Here is a 9181-nt window from a genome sequence, read left to right on the forward strand (position 1 = left end):
AGACTACCTCCAACAATAGATAGGTTACCAGCAGAGTACCAAAGGACACAGTGTTGGGGCCCACTCCTGTTTGGCATTTACTTTTCAGGTCAAGTCTAATGTCCAGGGCCTCTGACTCACTACGTTTGCAGTCAACTGCAAATCTGGAGCCATCATAAATTCCCCCATGACACCAGTATCATGAAGGAGGGTCTAACACAGACAAAGTCACAGATTACAACTCAGTGCAAATACATGCATTATGGTACATCTTTGGGAAAATGCCCACCCAGGCAGATTACTCTATTGAAAAGACAACCCTAAGAGCTGGCCCTATAGTTAATGCGGGAACATATGTAGACGGTAATCTGGCCTTTGACCAACACATAGTCAAGGCACTATGTAAATCTTTCTTTGTTGCCCAATTTATAAGTAAAGGTATGGCATTTAAGTCCAAGGAGGTTATAGTACCACTCTATTTGTCCCTCATCTGACCCATCATTGAGTACACTGGCCCCTTCAGGCATGTACCTGACTAGGCATATGCTGTAGCTGTAACATGCACAGTCATTCCTCACTAAGAGAATCCAGGTTATTAACACATTTTCCTAGACAGGTCACCTTAGAGGTCACCTTAGAGCCTTGTCTCTGTACTCATCATCCTACAAGTTGCTGAGAGGAAATTTGTGTTTAGCATATAGATCCAGCCCTGATAGAGCTTTTGTACCAGAAACATTAGATGCAGGGATTTAAACTTTCCATGTGACATAAATAGAATGTGCCAGCAAGATATGTGTCTCAAAGGATCCCCATGCTCTGGAATAGGCTTCCATGTGAAGCAGAGTCCGTTCCTTACCCTGTTTAAATGTAATCTTAACCATTGACTGAGAAACTGTAAGTTCACCCCCAAGATGGCTCCCATGTGCCTTTTTGACAGAGGCCAATGGTAAACATTCCCTAACTAGCAACCCCCCCACATAACTTATAGCACCCCCCTAAAAATCCCCTTCTAACTAACATACCCATCCAATTTACATGCACATGTTACAAGGGGACGCAATTGGGTTGGGTTGCATGGCTAGGCTTATAAATGCCCTGGCAGTCATTAACCTAAAAACCATGAACCTATGAACATGTATTTACTGGTTTCACAACCAGTGTCCATAGCAGTTGCAGCGGGAAGTGTGCATAATATTTTGTGGACTGAGAGAAACATGACCACAAAAGGCATGTGGAATGGCTCAGAGGGAGTGGTACAGAAGTGGCAATTCATAGAAGTTTCAGCTGCTTTGACTATGACAGCGGGCATGTATAAGACTCATTTGTGTATTAGTAAATGATAGGATCTGTTCATGTTGTTATTTCCATTGCCAAGGTACTATGTAGTATGAATAGTAGAATGTTAGAGCAATAGGGTTTGGTAGTCTGTATTACTGACACAACTTCCAGCAGATGCACCGACACAGCTGTGTATCCAGACATGTTGCAATGTGTTGTTCTGCATTTTTGTACTAATGTTGTTGCTCAGTCATGTTCTTTTGAGCACAGCTGTTTTCCTGGGGCATCAGGAACATCTGTTTTGTATTTGTTGTGGTTTGTCCACACTTGCACTGTCCTAGCTTTATCTACTTCTCATGGACATCAGGAATGTCTCTCTTGTTTTTTTGATGAGGTTATTCCACACGTCTTATTTTACTGACATCACTCATTTCCCTTCGATATCTAGAACATCTGTTTTGTTTTTGTTTGTTAGTCCACACTTCTATGTCACTGACTTTGTCCTTTCCTTGGGATGTCAGGGACATGTGTTTTGCTTTTTTTTTCAGCTAGTCCACACTTGAGCTCCACTAAGTTCCAGCCTGCGCTACAAAATGTATGGTGATTCACACGTTTGTGAATTCTGTGTACTGGTGTGAGGCTTAATTTCTGTAATTACTCTGCACCAGCTACCTGGGTGAGCCCACATGACACAAGTATCCCTTTTCAGGGGTGACCTGGGAGCACTGTCTGGTTAAGTGACCTAGTCAGAGTTATGCAAGAGCAAGCAGGGAGCACTTGTCTGGTTAAGTGACTCATTCAGTGTTATGCAGGGGCAAGCAGAGAGCACTTTTCTGGTTAAGTGGTTTGCTCAGAGTCACACAGAAGGAAAACAGATGTGGAAAGAATCAAACCCTGAACCTTTGTCTATAGGAAGAAACTTACAAACAGCTCGGTGTCGTAATCCTTTGTACTAACTTTCTCTTCAAGATATAAAGCAGAGTATGCAGCCATTTATAGCTTTACAGGATTTTTGTGAATCATGTAAACTTCTGGTATATGATTTCAATGTCATACCAGTCATACACAATTGCATACTATGTTTTTGAATACTACTTTGTATCCATAGCAGACTTAAGTGTCTCACTGAGGATAGTTTTTGGTCTGTTTTCATATGTGCAGGACATTATAGTAACCTTCCACGTGCAAATATTTCAAAAGCTGATATCTGATTGGTTAGCAAGTGCTATCTCTGGTCTGACAGTTGATAACCTCCTTCGTAAAAGCAGCAGGCTTTTTCCAATCGCTACTAGGCTTGTGAATTTGTTCTGTCCAAGTTTATCATGCACTGACAATGTCAGGTCTCCTTCTTGGGTATGTGCATAATTCTTAGGAATACTTACTTTATTAAGCAATCTTGCTTAAAGACACATTATTCTTTTCTGTTTGCTCAGTTTTGCAACGATATTGTATGAAAAGACAAGCTCAAAGAGCTAACACTTTTGTAAAGGTACCCATGCAAATTAATAACTGCTTTGATTTCCATGTAGTATCTACGTGGTTGCAGGATTAGGAATAAGTATATTAGAGGGTCAGCCCAGGTTGGAAGGTTTGGAGACAAAGCCAGAGAGGCAAGATTAGGTTGGTTTGGACATGTGCTGAGGAGGGATGCAGAGTATATTGGGAAAAGGATGCTAAGGATGAAGCTGCCAGGTAACAGGAAAAGAGGAAGGCCTAAGATAAGGTTTATGGATGTGGTGAGAGATGACATGCAGGTGGTTGGTGTGACAGAGCAAGATGCAGAGAACAGGAAGAAATGGAAACAGTTGATCTGCTGTGGCGACCCCTGACAGGAGCAGCCGAAAGAAGAAGAAGAAGAAGATCTACGTGGTTGCAATGATTTAACTTACTTTTCATGTTTAGTGAAGAATCTTTATAAATAAATCTTTGCTTAAATGTTTATAAATAAAGATGAAATTAACACAAAATGGGCTATGTCAACTCAGCAGATAGTTCTTTTGTATTAACATTAAGTTATTGTCTTTAAGCTGCTGAGAAAAAGAATGCGTTTCTTGAATGTATTATTTTATACTAACCTCACTCTAGTGTATGGTGAAGCACCATGTAAAGAAGAGAATTTTGCCTTTTATCCTGGAATATTTTTTTATGGGATCGCACACCTCAGTAGAGTGTCCCTTATTGGTATTTCACAATCGCTATCTTATAATGAAAGGTCTTGAGTTTATCACAGAGAATTAAGGCTGTCAGTTTCTGGTAAAGCTTCACCCTTTTGTGGGTTTGATTCCCTTTGTTTTCATTTGCCTGCTGACTGGCTCTGAATAAGTTAGTTAACACACACTGGTCCTAGTTTGCCCAAGAGAAAGAAGGACTGGTGCATAGTGGCTTCATCCAACTACAAACACACACACAAACAAAATATTGGTTTGTTTACCTTTGTCTGGTCTTGACACTCTAAATAAACAAAAGGTGGCAGGACAGTGGGTGTATCAATGTGACTGCTGTATCTGTTAGAAGCTTTAAAAGCCCCAGGTCCTGGTCAAAGTCCAAGACTGCAGCACTAAAGAAGTGTATGCTTTAACCAGGAATTGAACCCACATCCCCCAGCTAACAGTTCTAGTTGTTCTGCTAAGCTACCACAAGCTGAGAAGTGGCCAATATATGTTTAAATTTTAAGCATTCTCTTTTTTTCCTCATGCATAACCAATACAGACAAACAAATGAGAACAAAGGAAGTGTAACCACCCATTTTTATTTATTACTGTTTGCAAGGTAAATGGGCTGGTCCACTGAGGTCCTGGTCAAAGTCCAAGATTGCAGCACTAAAGAAGTGTATGCTTTAACCAGGAATTGAACCCACATCCCCCAGCTAACAGTTCTAGTTGTTCTGCTAAGCTACCACAAGCTGAGAAGTGGCCAATATATGTTTAAACTTTAAGCATTCTCTTTTTTTCTCATGCATAGCCAATACAGACAAACAAATGAGAACAAAGGAAGTGTAACCACCCATTTTTATTTATTACTGTTTGCAAGGTAAATGGGCTGGTCCACTGACCTTTGTTCACCCACAACTCAGGTTTGGTGTGGAGTCCATGCAGAAGTAAAAGTGGAGAAACAGTTTCATTCCCCAACACAATATTCGCCAGACTCACAGCAAGCTAAACAGTGATCCAGAGGACTCGGGTTCAATTCCTGCTTGAAACACACACTTCTTTAATGCTGTGCTTATGGAGTTTGTCCAGTAACATTGCCTGATGAACTTTGATCTGATATAACACTTTATTCAAGATCTGGTTTAACAAGTATGCTGGTTCTCTCTTTCTTGGATCCTCCGATTACTTGATATATTGCGTTAGGGGTGGTAACCCTATATAACTTAGCTATGTATGCTTTCCATTATGAGCCTGGATTATGAGTGAAAAATAGGTCAAGAACCAGCTCACTTACCTAATAAAAATTAAAAAGAAGATAGATATAGTTAAGTAAATAAAAGAAATAGAAAGTATAGTTGCACATCTCTGTTCTCACCGGTTTGTCTGTGTGGTCTGGACACAGTGATGTTATCATGTCATCCCATTAGTTTGTGACTCAGTAACTAATAACATTTCTCAATTTGTTGCGCGTATTATAAAATGCAAGTTTCAAGCCTGAGTACAATTAGCACATCCCTTATTACTTGAATGCACACAGATTTGTGTGATATGAACACAAGCTCATATTGAGAAAACTTGTAGTTCTTATATGGTTGAACAATACTAGCCCTGAGACTTCACTAGCTAGAACACTGAAGTTGTTTCTTTCTCCTGTAATCGCAGTACATATAATTTAATTGTAAGTTTATTGAATATTCCCTTTCTGTATCATATTTATTTCCGTTTGTTATCCAAGAATGTTCATTGCTTGCTCTTTACTCACTAACTCTCCTTTGTGTACAGAATATTCCCCAGCCCCCTTTAGCATGTTCATTGCTGGCATTTAGAAGCATTCCTTTTGTCTGTGTCCAAAATTTTCATACAGATATTCAGAAGTGTCCTGCTGTGTTTATTTTCCTTTGGATTCCATAGAATTCATCTTGTGTGTGTTTAGTCAGCCTTTCCTTTTGGGCTTTTTGTCCACGTTCTTACACCTTCTATATCAACCTGCTCTCTAGTGCTTTCTAGTGGTCTGCACTTCCATTTTGCTGCTGGGTTTCAGGATTTTATGGGAATTTAAATGAGTGCTGAATACATGGTGACACAGACAGATTCAGGTCTGCTTTGTTTCCTCTGCAGGAAGACAGATTACCGGCACTGTTGATTCAACAGGAAAACACTTTCCTGAGCCTACCAAAGATAAATGTTAACTGTGTTCTTTCGATTTACAGACAGATTAATCTGAAAAGAAAAGAAAAAAAAAATTCTCAAAGGTTTGCAGCTATATTTAGAACTCTGAACCTCTTAATGTTGTACTATCTGGAAGGATAACAGCCTTATTGTGTATGTTAAACCCCTGCTGTGCATGAGTTTCTTTTCTAACAAAGATTGATTTTCACTTTATTTAATCTTTTCTATTAGACAGTTAAAGGTATCACTCTGTGGGACCTTCTGTCGTTTCACTTGTATTATTTTCAAAATTTTGGAACTTTTCACAGTACTAATTAATGATCGTAATAGAAACAGTAACAACAAAACATAATAGTAAAAATAACAATGTGGTGCATGGAACACAGAGTGATTATGCAACAAAAATGGAAAAAAGGTAAACATGCTACTGTAGCGCGAGACCCGACCATAGCAACACGTCCCCGAGTGCTGTTACAGTCCTTTATAAGGGAAGGGATGTTGCTTCACTCTCACTGATCCCTAAATATATTTTCTCATGTATCAGCGGAAGTTTACAGACATCAGTCTGTAAGTAACTTATTTAAATTAGGGCATTATTTAAAAACCGTCCCTAACTTTTTTCTTACTTGCTGATTATGTTACTTTCAAAGCTGATAAATTCGAATGCATTTTTTTTCTTTTGTAACTGATAGTACATTGGGAAGTACATTGGGAAGAAAAGACTCCATGCACTACAAAGAGTCATGAAAAGTTCTCACCGATCATAACTCCTTATGTGTTTTCGACATGGATTCCAAGATTCAACTCAAGGTGAATTTGTTGGCATCCATACTTCATACACAAAATAAAGTGGTTATGATCTCAGAGCTGATCATAACCCTCTGTAATAATAGCAGTTAGTAGTGAGGGCTAACGCTGTAAGCTGTTAATGAACTTGTTTGTATGGTCAAGGGTACAAGGCTTAGTTCCTTCCATATGCATACTGAATGTGTGACTCTGAGCAGGTCACTTAGTCAGACAGTGCTGTACCTCTCAAACTCTTAGAACAAAAATTCTGGGTTGTTGTTGTGAACAAAAAGTGCAGATAGGAAATTCCGTTGGAATCATACCAGTTTATTCCAAGTCCAAAAGCACAAAGACACACAATATCACAGCAACATGAACGCAAATTAATATCCACAAGCGTTTTCATCTTGTACTAAAGACTTCATCAGATGAATGACAAATCCATTAGTGACCTGTTATATATAGTTCCATTAATTAAATAATCAACTAATCAAATAAAATTAATTAAAAACACTTAAAACCAAATTCTCATTAATTGTTATTATAAAACCATTCAGTATATATGTTGCTGTGATATTGTGTGTCTTTGTGCTTTTGGACTTGGAATAAACTGGTACGATTCCACCGGAATTTCCTATCTGCACTTTTTGTTCTTACTGGTTAGTTTTTGTGCAGAAGTTAGCAGTATTTCGTTTTTTATCTTGTTGTTGTTGTGTCTTTCGGCTTTTCCTGGTTAGGGGTCGCCACAGCAGAACTCCGGTCCGCTAATGATTGGTAATTGATTTTTACATGCCGAGTTACCAACCCTGACGCACAACCTTAAACGAAGGTATGCCCATTCACGTATGTCTCCACGCAGAAGACGCTCTAGCTGAGAATCGAACCGGACAGCGTCTTTCTGTGAGGTGACAACGCTACCGCAGCACCACCACCGCGGGGACAAAAATTCTGGGTAAAGCCAAAAAAATAAGTAAGGGACAAAGGCTCAAAAAACAAGTACAATTTTTAAATAATGTAAAACCTGTTATTTTGTCACCTTCCTAAGTTTAAAAAGAACACTACCATGCATTTTCTGAAGAATATGAATTTTGAAACTCAAATGTCTGCCATTATTTAGTGACTTCAGTCCTTGGTGATTTGCCAGAAAACCACATATTGTAAGAAAAACAGACCAAAAATATGAGCCAAAAATGTGGGCATTCTGCAAAGTTCTGAAAATTTGAGAGATATGGCCAGTGCTCTTTGGTTACACATGATTTAGCTGGTTAATTTAACAAATGATAAAAAAGATAACTTTTTTGTGCCATCATGGTGTACTAGTTCTACACTGAATTCCTAAAAAAAAGTATGTGAGTTTGGGTTGGAAGGTTGGTAAAATAGTTAAGGTAATCCATTCACAGACACAAAGTGCAGGGTTTGATTCTCACATGAGGAAATTGACTAAGCTCAAAATTGTTCACAAGGGCAGTTAGCCTATTACTAATCTATGAACCTACAAACTGTTAGCAATTTGCTTCCAGTGGTCCAAGGTTTAAATCCCTCAGTCTCCATTTGCACCTACCGAGAGACATTGAACAAGTCATTTAACCAGACAGTGCTTTGAGGAAATTGGAAAAAAATTGAGCTAGGCTCTTTAGTGGTCATCTGGATCACATGTCTGGTTAAACATCTTTTTCTTTCGGCTTTTCCTGGTTAGCGGTCGTCACAGTGGATCATCTGATTGCTAATGATTGGCAGTGGAGTTTTACAGTGTCAAGTTGCCAGCCCGGTGCCCAAACTTCCACAGAAGGCACACACACAAGCACATCTAGGGCAAATTTGGAGTGTCTAATCCACCTACTGCATGTCTTTGGGATGTGGGAGGAAACGCACGTGACCACAGGGAGGACATGCAGACTCCGCACAGAAGGCACCCCAGCCAAGAATCAAACCAGAGAACCTCTTGCTGTGAGGTGACAATGCTAACTGCTGCACCACCATGGCCACCGTCTGGTTAAAAATCTATGAACCTAAATAATAACAACTCCATACAAAGCATTGCATAAACATGTGCACAAGTACATACCCAACCTTCAGATCCATTAATACAGATAATATGCATGAAGATATTCAGTAATCAAATCCATTAATTCAGATCATATGAATTACATTTAAGGGAGGTCAATCCGGTATTAATGCAGGCAAAAAAAAAAGCAAGAAAAAACAAGAGTTTTATGTATTTACATTTGTCTACCAGGATAGTGCACAGGTCATTATTTTGTTTTGTTTTTTTGTGCACTGATCAATATTGACCAATGTCAGACTCAGCCCAAGTGAAATACAAAACATTTCACAAACAAAAAATTACAGAAGTAAGCAATAACTCTCTCTCTCTCTCTCTCTCTCTATACATATTCTAGTGAACAAACGTAGTTTAATGTGCAATTTTAAAACTAGTTTATAAAGTGGATCAACCTTCAGTACTTCTGTGAGAGGAGAATAAAAGCGGTACAGAGATGGAGATGGTAAGTTAAGTGAGATGGTTTGTGTCAAAGCAGGAGTAGCAGGCTTTGATGAAGACGTGCTTTTTGAGTTGAATTCTAAATATGGAATAAGTGTTGATTCCCCTTAGGTCAATAGGGAGAGCTTGTCAAAGAGTGGGTGCCTGAGAGGAAAATACATGTGCATTGCTGTGGAATCTGGTTCTAGGGCAATGAGAGTTTGTGTGACAGAGCATGTTCAGTACTGTGAGATCTGGTTCTAGGGGTAATGAGAGTTGGTGTGACAGAGCATGTTCAGTGCTGTGAGATCTGGTTCTAGGGGTAATGAGAGTTGGTGTG

The 9181-nt window shown here is 39.2% G+C and overlaps 1 protein-coding gene across 2 annotated transcripts in view; it reads left to right on the forward strand.

The window, feature by feature from the left end:
- The window catches only part of LOC122808740 (brain-specific angiogenesis inhibitor 1-associated protein 2-like), a 1062100-nt gene that overhangs the window by 378251 nt on the left and 674668 nt on the right, over positions 1-9181 (forward strand). The window lies entirely within an intron of this gene.

The sequence above is a fragment of the Protopterus annectens genome, chromosome 1.part1, assembly GCF_019279795.1.
Source record: "Protopterus annectens isolate FY-2018-M chromosome 1.part1, PAN1.0, whole genome shotgun sequence".
In the NCBI taxonomy this organism is placed as follows: domain Eukaryota; kingdom Metazoa; phylum Chordata; order Ceratodontiformes; family Protopteridae; genus Protopterus; species Protopterus annectens.